This window comes from Microplitis demolitor, chromosome 6 (genome assembly GCF_026212275.2).
Source record: "Microplitis demolitor isolate Queensland-Clemson2020A chromosome 6, iyMicDemo2.1a, whole genome shotgun sequence".
Taxonomy (NCBI): domain Eukaryota; kingdom Metazoa; phylum Arthropoda; class Insecta; order Hymenoptera; family Braconidae; genus Microplitis; species Microplitis demolitor.
This window is the reverse complement of record NC_068550.1, coordinates 3,174,616-3,188,892: the sequence shown is the minus strand read 5'-3', so window position 1 is coordinate 3,188,892 and position 14,277 is coordinate 3,174,616. Positions and strand designations below refer to the sequence as shown.

Genomic DNA, 14,277 nt, shown 5'->3' with positions numbered 1-14,277 from the left:
TCGCCGTCGACGGCTACTCTCGAGAGATCTTGCCCAGGATGCGACAACGGTACTGACATCCTTCGCTTTTAATTTGCGCCGACTTATATATATATATACGCACACGGGAAACGTACGACCTACTTTTTTGTCACTCATTTTATTTTTTGTTAAAATGCAAGTGGATACAATTAAAATGATACTTATTTTTTTGAATTTAGAAATTACTTTTTGTTTGAAATATATAAATATATTTAAAAAGGACAGATTTATTTATTTTTTATGTTAATATTTATAAATAATAATGACAATGATAAAAATGATGTTATTATGGGTGTGATTTCAAAATAATTATTTATAGTATGATGTTAAATGCCAGATCAGTAGCTGAGATTTAACGTTATGTAGGCGGGAGTCTATAATGAATTAATGATAAATGTGCAAGAGACATATAATTCTATTGCTTATGTTTATGTCTATAGATAGTGAAAAAAAAAATAAAAAAATACTAGACAAGTAGATTAAAAGAAAATCCGCCAAACAGCTTCCGTGCTGAGTAGAGTAGACTAAGAATAAATCCTACCTTGGGCGGATTTATCTGATTGCCTGTGGGAGGCTGATGAGAATATATATTTATTAATCGATCTACAATAATTATCCATTTCATTGTTTGCTAGCAGAGCAAATTAATAAAAATAATAAAGATATTGATGGCTTCTAGGCTAATAGGAAAATTATTTATAAAAATTTATTAACTTGACTATTTTATTTATAGCAGTTTAAATACTATGCGTGGACTGCATTTTCAGTTAATAAAATCAATAAATATTATTTAATTGATAAACAGACGTATATATACTCTTAATTAAAGTTTAAGTTCTTCTACTTAAATATTCATGTTAGAGAACGCGTGCTCCGTAAACAACTGCGAACGCGGTTATAAACAACATAAAGAGATACTTATTACAAAACATTATCGTTTATAATATTTGATTTTTATATAAGTATACAAATACTCAAACAAAAAACTTATAATTGTTTTTTTTTCTTTTATTTTGCTTGTAATATTGAATATCGCAATTTAATATGCCTTTTTATTTGAGTCTCTTTATCCTGCGATATTTTTTTTTTTTTTTTTTAATTATGAATATTGAAGTGAATTTCATTTTATTTTATAAAAAATTCTATACGCAGATAAATTTTTAGTAAAAATTACCCAAAAATTTTGATACTGTGAGGACATGTGATAAATATTTAAATTTTTCACATGCGCATTGTAGAATATGCTATTCATCAGCATGTAAATGAAGTACAATTTCTTCTAACAATATATGTGTATAGTATACTATTGTAAAAATTTAGTTACTGGCTAGATGTCTTTACAGTACGAATTTTTATGGGTAATTTTTACTCAAAAATGATGTGTGTGTATGGCGGAATTTTATAATGAAAAGAAAAGTTAAATATATACGATGGTAAGTATTTACAAATCAGTATTAACGTGATTCATGTCTGATATAGCGAAAGATAAGTAAACGACATAGAATACAGACTGCTAACCACCTACGAGGATATTTACTTTTTTTTTCTCTATTTTCCTTATTTTCAATACGCATCCACCTGAAATGCAAATATAAGTATGTACAGAATCGAACGATTACACCTGCATACACTTCTCAGACGTCCGGAACTCACGCGATCCTACTCTCTTATAAATATATGTAGCATATATATGTGGATAAATTTATAAGATTGAAGTTTTACTATCAGAAGAATCATTGCTGTAATTATTCCGGTTATCTTGAATTCACGGAAATTTAACTTTTAAAGTTATTGCACGAGTATCACGAGGTATCGAATGTCTTAATACATGCATACATGGACAAGAAGTATGACTCAGGCATTATCCTATTCTGGTATCGATTTATTTATTTTATAAAATGTGCTGAGGAAATAAATTTCTATTTAATTATTTCCTCAATTCATTTTATTCTATTATTAAATTGAATAATTATAATAAATATTTGCAATACTTGTTTTATAATTGTTGTTAATAAATATTTCAATACGTTATTCGATACGTAATTGATAAATTATTCAAATTAACTTATTTAATTGTTTAATTATTTTAACTCTTTTTTTTCAAGTATTCATTACACAATTATTTACAAACTTTCTTCATTCATCGATTTTAATTTATTTCAACTTATCAACTTTTTATGTATCTGAAGATTGGAAGGTTTTTCGCGGAAGGAAAATAAAAAACAAAATGAAAAGTGAAAAATCTACCGAATCTAGATTTCGGAAATGTTTTGCATAGATGCTAATATGTCAGCTCAAAATTGCAGCCACCTCCAACTACCCCTCAAGTAGTCGAATTACAAATTTTTTTCATTTTCGCGCGAAAAACGTTCCGATTTTCAGGTACATAATTTTTCTCGATAGTGTTTTTTCTATCAATGCAACCTATAATTTAATTTGAAAATCCTAAAATAACCGATACTTTAAATGTGTATGTTGTTCGCGGTATTTTTTAAAATTTTGAATAATTTGAATACTGAAATAGACTAAAATTTTGATGTTGTTCAAAACTAACTCGATTAGATGCCACTTTACGCGAAATTTTCTGTCAAACAAAACCTAGTGGTGTCACCTAAGGCTTAAAAGTCCTAGTAATCCTGATCGAAGATAATCCAGCCTCATTTCTCAAAAATATACACCTACATATAAATTTACAAATGGCTTAAAAAATCATTATTTGATTTTCTGATATCGATTTATTTAAATTATTTCAAGAAGTAAATTTAAATAAAATTACTTCCTCAATTAATTTTATTTCATTATAAAAATAAAATTACGATTAAATAAATACTCATGGTATTGAAATATTTTAAAAACTCACTTATCTGATATTTTTATTTTTATTAAATGTTTTATCAATGTACCTCAATCGTACATTGAATCGGTATAAAAAAAAGGCGATGCGATCAGTAAAATAAAAGAAAAAAAAAGTAACATTGAGAACTTGAGAATGTCGATCGATAACTACGATCAAGCATTGTCTCAATCTTTTTCAGCGGTGTCTTTTGCTTTGTCGTATTCTCTGGCATAACGAGAACGTCGTGCGTTGATGTGAGTACACACGATAACGAGAAGAATTGCTAAGCAGTTTATATATATGTATATATGTTGGCATGGAAAAACCGTTTCAAAATAAACCCGGAAGTTGAATTGCAATAACGAAACAATTGGTTAGATAAACTAACTCTTTACTACTTATGATGAATCATCAGTTTATTAATTCGCGATCCACTCAGTCATACAATCATCATTATCATTATTCTTATCATCCTCATTATTATTATCACTTGTCATTATCATTATTATCATAAATTTAATTTTTTAAATTTAAATCCATTAATTTTTTTTATTATTTTCATTATTTTATCTCGTTAATTTGGGTTTTTATTTTTTGAATACAAGCAGGGAAAAAGTGGATGCAAATTAATATTCTGCAACCTGTTAATAATTGTAAAGCGTCGAGCGCGAAGGGGGTAACGACTCTTAATATGACCCTGCCAAGAACGTTAAATGATTCTCATCCATGAATCACCGGTGATGCAAAAGCTTTTATAACCACGAGTTTTCGCCAATCTTCTTTATAAGTATCTCATCCAAGTGATAAATAAAAATGTAAAAGTATTGAATTGATAAATAATAATTAGTTCAAATAAAATTAGAAATTTATAATGAAAAAGAAATTTTTAAAAATAAACGTGTGATAAAATTATATATTTAACGAGAAGCTGTAGCAGGTTGAAAAAAAAAATATTGATAAATTTGATAAAAAAAAAACCGCTCTATGATCTTGATCATCTTGAAAAGCAAGTGTTGTAACCAAGTTATCGTCCAAGACACTGCTGATTTACGACTCATAGTCAGACGTCTCGTTCGTCATATTTATTTGTTCGCTGCCACAGTGTGACGCTCCAGGCCTTCAGAGACTCGTACTCCCGTAAGATAACTTGTTCAGTATGTGACGCTTATGTACTTTGCAACGTAACTTCCGGTTATTTTATTTTATTTATCTTTTTCTGCTTTTTAAACTGTCAACTTGGCGTGTCAATTTTAAACTGCCTTCATTTTATTTTTTAATTAAATCAGAGTTAAGAGATTTTTTTTACTAATGGCCGCCATGACACTCACTTCAGATTTTTTGCGGCTTCTAACATTTGAAGTAAACGTCGGAAAATTATTTAAAAATTTTTAATTGATACCTGAGACATGAACCAAGAGATATTGTGCGCCATTTAGAAAATTGATGAAATTTAAAATTTATCAAGAAGAAAAAACGTCGAAGTAAAAAAAGTGAGGTTGGAAAATTTGTAAGTCAATATGACATTAGTGAAATATTCGAAGATTGTCAGTATGAATAGTCATAAAAAAGTGGAAACGAAAGCTGATTTGTTTGAAAAACAAACAAATATATATGTCTATAACTGTTTATAATTTTTTGTATATAAAATAAATCGAGAAAGTATGTTAGAATTGACACGTAACTTGTTCCATCCCTTCTACGAATATCAAAGTAAACTTCTCGCGATCGTGTCAAAGATGGTGAGCTCACAGATCCTCAGCAAAGAGCACCAAGAACAACAACAGCAACAACAACAACTAATGTATCCAACTGGCTTGTAGCCATTCATGTATCGTTTAATTACCGCTACTACTAATTATCGTTTTTGCAATATAACTTGCCATTCGTGATGCTCAACATAAGTCTCCTCTCATTTAATATGTCTGTATACGCGTACGTTTTCCGACGTATTCCCTCGAGGAAGTTGCCTGTTGCTGTTGCTATTGCTATTGCTATTGCTGCGACTGATGCTGATGCTGATGTACTCAGATGCTGTTAGACATTTAATACATGGTACGATAATATGATGAAGAGGACGCGCACTCCTTTACTCGTCATCCACAATCATGAGGACAAGAAATCAAGTGTATATATATAGTGAGGCCACTCGTCACAAATCCATTAGAGTAATTAACCTATGTTAAGAAGAGGAAAAAAATTTATTAAAAATATTTAAAACTCGTTATCGAACTGATGGTAATTAACTGTAACTTTATAGAGATACCAGCCTACCGGCATCAATATCAGTAACAACTACAACTTTAATAGTAATCCTCTTCTTGGGTCCAACTGCTTGTATTGCCAAAGACATTAAGCCTTCTTAAGATATATAATCATGAAAATAATTATCGAATTTTATGTTTCACTATCACGAGCTGTTAACTATTTTTATAATCTTTTTATTGCTATATTTAAAATGGTTTATTAAACTAGAAGTCTCGGGTGTTTAATCACATTCGTTCATTCATTTAATTACTAAATTTTTATTCAAATGAAAAATTATATCATTTTTTTTATTGTCATTTATTTTTCTAAGATAAATATATCTGAGTGTAGTGATCATGGAGAGAATGAAAGAAGAATAAAAAAGATACACGGCACATCTACGAATGAGTGTCAAACACCATCTGGTCTCTACTCGCGGTATATACAGTGTACAGCGACGATTATCTTAATAGCGCGAGCGACTCTAATGAATAGCGGAGTTTTTGTTGAGTGTATGTAAGAGTATGAGGATAGAACATCGTGAATCTTTGCCACGTTCGAGGAAGACAGAAGGTGCGAGAAATAATAATAAACAAAAGAAATGAGAAGATTCTAACTCACTCGTCGACCGTTTTATTTTTTAATGCTTTTTGTTCTTTTTAAATCTCTTTGCGGTTTTCTATCTTTATTCTTAAGTCTTTAAGGTATTTCGCGATTGAGTCAGAAAAGTACTTAAGCTACTTACAATCGTGAAAACTCACTAACAATCGTAAATATTATCAATTATCTTTTTTTACTTCGAATAAGGGGCCGTTCATAAAATACGTCATGTAGAATTTTACCTTTTTAGATCTACCCCTCTTTGTCACGCTGTCACATTTTCTGCGATCCCCCTATCAATATTGCGTTACAAATAATAGACCCCCCCCCATTCTGACGGAAGTATTTATGTATTTACAAATATGAAATGAATGAATCTATCGTAACAAAAAAAAAATTTAACCGAGAAAAAAATTTACAAAATTTTTTGATGAGCTGCGAACGTCACGTTTCCGTAGACCCCCGGCCCCATTTTGACAGTAAATACACCCCCTCCTCCCCCATAAGTGCGAACATATTTTATGAATGGCCTCTAACGTTCCTTCAATTTTATTTAATGATTCATAAATAAAATAAATATTTGTTATTTTTTTTTTTTTTTGTTGGGTGATTTTTATCGTAAAGTTAATTTAAAAAGATAGTATCAAGACATTTTACTAATTATACTTTCATCTATAGTCCTGTTGTAAATCGAAGGCGGATTATTTTTTTTTTTATTTCAATTTTATTTTTATAAATGAAAAACTATTAAATGTTATAGTATAATAAATATCATGAGATGTTTTACGTGGGTAGATAAAATTTTTTTTTTCTTATTTAATACTTTGGGACACTAGGAAATTAGGTACAATCATCAGAAAATACTTTTCACTTTTTAACTGTCGTCTTTTAGAATCCCACAATTTATTTAAATTCTATAAAAAAAATTTTATTCATCCCACTCTATCTCTATCTCCTTCTTATCTATACACTTTATTTTTTGTCACTATTATTACCGTTAGATTATAATAAACACGAAATAAATAATACAACACGTGTTTAAATAATAAAAAAATAATAAATAAATCATCAGGATTTGAATCATGATACAAAAGAGCCGTAGAATTGATGTCTCAATCTTGTATTCAAAAAATATAAATTTCTACATCAAATAAATCTTTAACTTTGCTTATTTTTTTTTTTTATATCTATATTTTTAAAACATAATATATTGATGATTCAAAATATAAGATAACGTAATCTAATGCCGTTAAATAATTGCAAGAATTTTTATACCCGTTGAAAAAAAAAAGGACACTGATTAAGTATTAAATTTTTACAAAAATAAAACAACCAATATACATAACCATTAAATCATGTAAATTGAAAATTTAATAAATGAAAAAAAAAAAAAAAAAAAAAAAAAAATATTTAACTTAGTAATTTTATAAAATATGTAAAGTAAAAATATAAAAAAATGCCAATTAAAAATAAAAAAATAAGAAATAACATGTTCTAATGATTAATCCATTACCGAGAAACATGTCCAAGATTTAAAATCAAAAAGGCATGGAGTAAGATTGATAGATTGATCGGTAAATCGGCTGATTGATCAATTCCACGATCACCCAGTAATAGTAGTATCAAGACAGCGTATTATAAATCAAGTAACTTTAGTTTAACGAATCTAATATACAAGCATTAATAATAAATTTATTAAGCTTTATTTAAAAAAGGTACCCGGGGTTCGAATATATATACGAATATCTTAAGCAAATAATTAGATTTAAGATTTTATAATCGATCTTATTACCGATAATACATCTCACAAAATATTTTTATGTTTATAACCTAATCTTCGCGGTGCCTCGGGGTGTGATTAGAGTTACAGCCTTGTGGTGGTTGGACGTTATTATTATAGGTATGGAGGTATGAATATATGTGTGCATGTGTGTACTGAGTACACATTTAAAGAAAGAGAATAATAATAACGAAGGGGTTGTAAACGAAAAAGTTGTAAGAAGGTGTGTCAGAGATTCTTTTGGCTACCTGCAAGCAAATTCTTACATATATGTATATATCGGAATATGTTGTGCTGTGTACACCGACACACATCCACCCACGCTTTAATTTCAAATTAAAATTCACGCTATGGTTACGCCCACATTAAATTCCAATCCTTACCCAACCAAGAGATAAGTGGAACTAAAAGGTAACTAAGAGAATAAATAATAAGAAAAAAAAAAAAAAAAAAAAAAAAAAAGAAGGTACATATTTAAAAGAAAATATAGAATAAATTTAAAATAAAGGGCGGTGTAATTTTTTAAAGCTAAAAATTTTCATAACTTTGGCATTTATAATTTATTTATAATATATATATTTTGTTTTATAGCCTGATTTTTTAATATTCTCGCCTCCTGTTGATCAAGGAAGAAATTGTTGGTGATCGCAATCATTCGAATGTTATTATTATCGTGTAATTCAAAGGGACGTCTCGCTGACCTAAAATTTCGCGTGGAAACGAAAGGCGAACCAGCGGAATAAGAGGAGTAAAAATAAGTCAAAAAATAAAAAAATGGTTTTTTTTTTTAAAGTATATAAATGTATAAAAAAAATAATAATAAAAGTAAAAAAGTCTGAGAGAGATGGAATAAGGTAGAAGAGGAGTCGGAGCGTGTGGATCGTGCCTGATATAAATCGAGATACGTCGATCGTTCGTTATACGACGTATACCAGCCACGTTCTTCATTCCCCTTGGTCTCGCATCTTGGACGCACGTCGTTAATTAGAGGCGCGCGCTTCTCGTGCGAGAAGTAAGAAAATAAGACTCTCGTAACAACGAAAAAAAAATGGTAATCATAATAATGATAAAAAATCCGACCAAGAGAAAGAGAAAATGCGTAAACGTAAAAGGATTATTCATTTGGTAATGGCGGCAAAGTAATGAAACTTTGTTTCTGTGACACGCAATATCTTCTTGGCAGGTGGTATCTACATCCTTCTCACCAGTTTTACTCATCAGCACCCTCAGCCTTACTCCCACACTCATCTTTTCAACAAATTGAAATATATTTTTTGTTTTTACCTCATGATACTCTTACTTTTTCTTCTTTTAGTATTACAACCCCAAGTAATTTACTTTATCGTGGGCGTCCAGAGAATCCGTTGAGAATACGTCGAGAGCAACGAAACGTAATTTGATCTCAGGGGGAACGGTAGTGTTTCTAGATAATAAGCTACTCAGTTGCTATGCCTGAGGTTGAGTGGGTGGAGTCGATGGATGATCTACAGCTTCCACTTGCCCTGTCCAGCTCTACACCGGTTCTACTGCCTTCCTTCCTTCATTCAGCTCATGGGTATACTATTTTTTTTTAACTGCCTCATTTAATTTCGCTATATAATACCAAACGAGGCATTAAAGTCCTATGAATCTATCCCATTTACTTTTAAAATAATAATTGCATTATTATTTTTTTTTTGACAATAAATGAAGTGTCCGTAAAAAATAAGAATAAGAAAGAGGTGAAGAAGTATCTTTACTTTATCTTAAATATAATTATCTTTTATCGTATTCCAGTCTTAATTCATGAGTATCTCGTGGTTCGATCAGATCGATACAAGAGCTGGGTTACATTAGCTGATGACTGAGAATAACATATATGCGGTTTGTAAAAATAATCGAGTGAGAAAGAGAGAGATAAAGGCTACTTGTTGAAACTTTAGTTAATCACCAGCGAGACATTGGTCACAGGTTGTCGTTTCTTAATTTCCATATAGCGTCATACATTTATAAATATATATAGATGTATGGGGTAGTACGAGAGCCGAGGACGCTTTCGGTTTCATTCTAACTTCTTTTAAAAATCAATTGCTTATCTCTATCAATTGACTTGTGGAATCCCCTTGGCGCATTGGTTAACATTGGATTGCTCATTGGCTCCTTTAGTTAAACTCCTCGTGGTACCGATCTCACGCGTCTGTATCTCGTTGTCTGTATCGCTGGAGCTGAAAACTCAATTACAGCTTAATGAATTGCTCGATGGAGAGACTTGGATACTCGACCTCCAGCGTAACGAGCCAGACACGCCACCGTATAACCATTGACTTCGCTATGAGCATGATAAAAACGAAAAAAAACAAAATTCGATATCGTAAGCCATCAAGAGATCGATTTTACTCGATAGCATTCACGCGAACAATCAGAAGAATATACACCTTATCGGAATAAAATTACATTTTGTTTTTTTGTTTATTATTATTAATTTATTATTTTAAACCCGGGTTTTGAAACTAAAAAGAGAAGGGATCGTTTAATGGTAAAGATAAATCTACGGGTTGAGAGGACCTTTGAACTTGCGGAGAGAGTCGATAATGTCAGGAATAAGAAGTGCGAGATGTTTTCTCGCTTAAAAGGTTTAATAATTTTATATGTTACAAGTTCATAAGATTTAATTTCCGTGTATATATATTTTGTCGGGATAAAATTAAATAATGGTAATTATTAGTTACCAAAGGATTCCATTATTTGATTATTTCCCGAGGAACACACATCGATATGTAAGGAATTCCTTTTTATTTGATAAATTAATATCTATATACACATGTTGTGTACATACTTTACTTGTATCGAGGGAGTGAGTTGAGATATTATTGAGAGGAGATTCCGAGTGCATTAAAAAAAATTCCGAGGTTTCAGAGCTTGTTTTTATTAAGTACTGCCAATTAAAGAGCTCTTAAAGATGACCTGTAAAGACTTTGTCCGATGTGTAAAATAAACGGACAAAATTTATTGAAATAAAATTCGAGGCAATAAAAAAAATTGAAAATCAAAAATCTCGGAAAATTTAATGTATGAAGTTTTCGTAAATTTTGATGATAAAAAATCAGTCGCTAAAAATTCGACGACGTGAAGTTGTTTCAAAAATTTATTATTATTCGCGGCTCAAAATTTTGACCATACGGAGATGGGGTTGCTTTCTGTCCGGTTTTACACAAAAGTGTCCTGGTTTTTGGGACCTGTGACAATTTTGGCAGATTTTTTTTAACATCTAGCCTTCAAAGACTTTTATGACCCCATTTAATTACTTAACGCATTCATAAAATTATCAGAAAAAATAATAAAAAAAAAAATATTAGATCAATCGACTACAAAAAATTTTAATAAGTTTGTAAAAATTTTGTATTTTGTAATAAATTAAAAATAAATTAATGCTCGGCTCTGAATGGATAAAAAATTTACTAAAAATTTTGAATACTTGAATAAGAAATGATGAATTTTCTGAGGTAACATCAACGAGTGGTTGGGAAGTACCGGGTAAAGTGAAAATAAAACCCGGAAACACAAGCTAAGTACAATAAAAAATATTAAGAGCAAAATTATGATGATCGAGTTGTATATGTAGTATTGTAGTGCAGGGCAAGTGTAAACTGTTGGTTGAGAATCAACAGAAAATATATATATTTTTTTTTTAAAATGGCATCGTTGTTTCAACGAAAAGAAATTAAATTTTATATTAGCTCCTGTAACGACCACTTGAAAGGTATATAATTCTGAAAACAAGTGGTCTTGTAAAAATAAAGTCAAAAAAAAATTTTTAAAGGAGTAACTATACTGATAAATAACTAAGTAACCAAGGATAAAAGTCTCACATAATAATTATAACTACACACAACACAGAACAAAGTAAAAGAGAGCTGAAGGAGGGAAAATTATAAACGAATCCTCAGTTGGGACTTTTATACTCTGATTTTTGTGTACTCTCCCGATGTTTTTATGTTTCTCTTCTCACGATACTAACCCTCTCCTTCTTCACCCTCCTCATACCAACAAAACCGAAATCCGAGATTTCGTTTAATTGCCAATTTCACCCGGACTTTATTTCTTTCTTAAACAGCTGACGGATTGTAAATAACATATAACTGTTATTGCTTGTTCATTTTATAGTATCATTACACTTAAAATAATGGAAATAAATGAACAATAAAAACAAACCGGAAGACTCTTACCAGATAGTATTTTTGAGGTTGGGGATCGCAACAGTAAAATACTGCTGATTTATAAAAATAATATACTTTGGAAGTGTGTATACACTGGCTATAAACATTAACGAAGATTTTTTTACCATCAAATTGTCTCAATCCTAACGCAGTAAAAAATATTTTTCAATCAGCAAATAAAATAAATGATAACCTTCTTATCATTAGTATACTACTTTTATGATCTTTAAACATTAATTAATTACCTATTTAAATATACAAGTAATTATTATGTCAACGAATAAATAATTAAAAATATTTAAATACCTTCAAGTGTCTCTCCGGTCTTCTGGTGATTTCAGCAACCAACAATTCTTGATCAAACTTTGCAGGCTGACACTGATTCTAACACTGACTCTAATACTGATTCAAACACTGATTCTAATACTGATTCAAACACTGATTCTAATACTGATTAAAACACTGACTCTAGTACTGATTCAAACACTGACTCTAATACTGATTCAAACACTGATTCTAATACTGATTCAAACACTGATTCTAATACTGATTCAAACACTGACTCTAATATTTAATTGACACTGATTTTAACACGGACTCAAACATTGACAATGACACTGACTCTATTAATATGATACTGACATAAAACCGAGACAACATTGACACAGTAATTATTGAAAAAAAAAATTACCGCACATGAAAACAACACAAGTAATGATACTTTAAATAATAAATACACTGATAATTTTTCACATATTAATTCCTTAAACAATAACTATAACTGTCCACTACAAAAATTTTCATAAAATGACGCGCATTTACATCATAAGTACTGAGACTAAAAATAATACGCATTTATTTAACTGACGTTCGATAATTTTATTTGATATATATCGATTACTTGATTTTCAAACTACTGCGCAGGCGCCATGTTAATTTTTAAAAACCGATAATAAAATATGTAATTACTTTATATTATCTCTATTTTAATATTCTTTAAACATTAATTCCCTTTTTAAATGTATACTTAATATATATATATATATATATTAAAAATCAATATTTAAATACTTGGAATTTCCTCCCAGACGCTCCCGACGACTAGCGATCTCTTTACACTCACGGGAAATTAAAAAAAAAAAATAAACTTCACTATTGTCACATACTACTCGTCATCACTTCAAGTAAACGAATGCACATATATTTCATTATTGATATATTTTATGAATTATATATCTGCGTAATGACACTTTATACTTGTTCAATGTTCGCTGTAACAATGGTCACGGAAAATGGCGCAGGAATTCACCAACATAAAAAATTAAATAAATAAATTTTTTTGCGACAGGTGGCGTGTGATACTTTTGTTTACTATATCGACTAATCGATTTTTTTTTAAAAACAGTTTGGAATTTTCAAACAATTGCGCATGCGCCATGACAATTTTTGAAAACTGCTAATCTTATGAGATTATCTTATATTATCTATTCATATTATCTTGAAATAAAAAACCTACACATACATACGAATATATATGTATTTCACTTTTATATCGGCAAATAAATGATAATTATATATTTGACCAATTTAATTAACTATTTAATGATTCTAACTTTCAGAAATTTTTTTCATCCTGAAGTTGGCAGACAATTAGTAATTTTTGAATTTTTTTTACAACTTAAAAAAAAAAAAAACTAAAAAAATGCATTAAGAAAATTAAAAAATCTGTAGGTACAATTTATTTAAATATTTTTTTTTTTAATAATTTATCGTTTTGAAAAAAATCTAAAAATTATAAAATGTCGGCTAACTTCAGTATCATTTTATTTGATGACTAACAATCAACGAATTTTAATTACACTTCACAATGACACGACATAAAAAAAACTAATAATAACAAAGAAACTTACAGACATCCGGCTTTTTTTTTTAGAATCTACACAATTTTTTATGAAAACAAAAAAGAAAAATTTAATTGTTAAAAAAAAAATTTTAGAAAAATCAAAAAAAAAAAATTTAATACTTGTGTTGAGTTTTTATGATTTAAAAACAAAAAGTTGTCTGTTGTCTACAAATTTTAATGTCGAAAAAAAACTAAGTATAAATTTAGACACTTTTTTACACAACGCTACACACTCAAAGTAAATAAAAGCACTAGTATACTTCACCACTTACATATTTTATAAATAACAAATTTATGCAATAACACTTGATGATCGTTCAATGTTCACTGTAACAATAGCCGAGAAAAAATGACGCTAGAATATTCAAATCAATAACCAACATAAAAAACTAAATATTTTTTTATTTTTTTTATACAGATGGCGTCTGATTTTTTTATTCGATAAATCGATAATTTAAAAATTGTTCATAACTGCGCATGCGCCTTTAATTTTTTAAACAACCGCCAATGAAAATTAAAAAAAAGCTTTAAACAAAGATGTCGGATCGGGACGATGGAGTGCGGGATGTACTACGTCTATCGTTTTTTTTTCTTTTGTAATAAATATGTTATGTACATACGATAGATTATTTTTCTCGATCGATTAGATACGCGAAAAAAAATGAATAGATCGGTACGTATTTATTTTTTTTTCTTT

General features: G+C 29.4%; 1 long non-coding RNA gene across 1 annotated transcript in view; it reads right to left on the bottom strand.

Moving 5' to 3' along the window:
- LOC106693543 (uncharacterized) overlaps positions 1 to 12,978 on the bottom strand; it is a 103,667-nt gene extending 90,689 nt beyond the window's left edge. The window contains exon 1 of the long non-coding RNA XR_001345169.2: positions 11,984 to 12,978. This is a non-coding gene — a long non-coding RNA (uncharacterized LOC106693543). The remainder of the gene's footprint in view (positions 1 to 11,983) is intronic.
- Between the last annotated feature and the right edge of the window lie 1,299 nt (positions 12,979 to 14,277).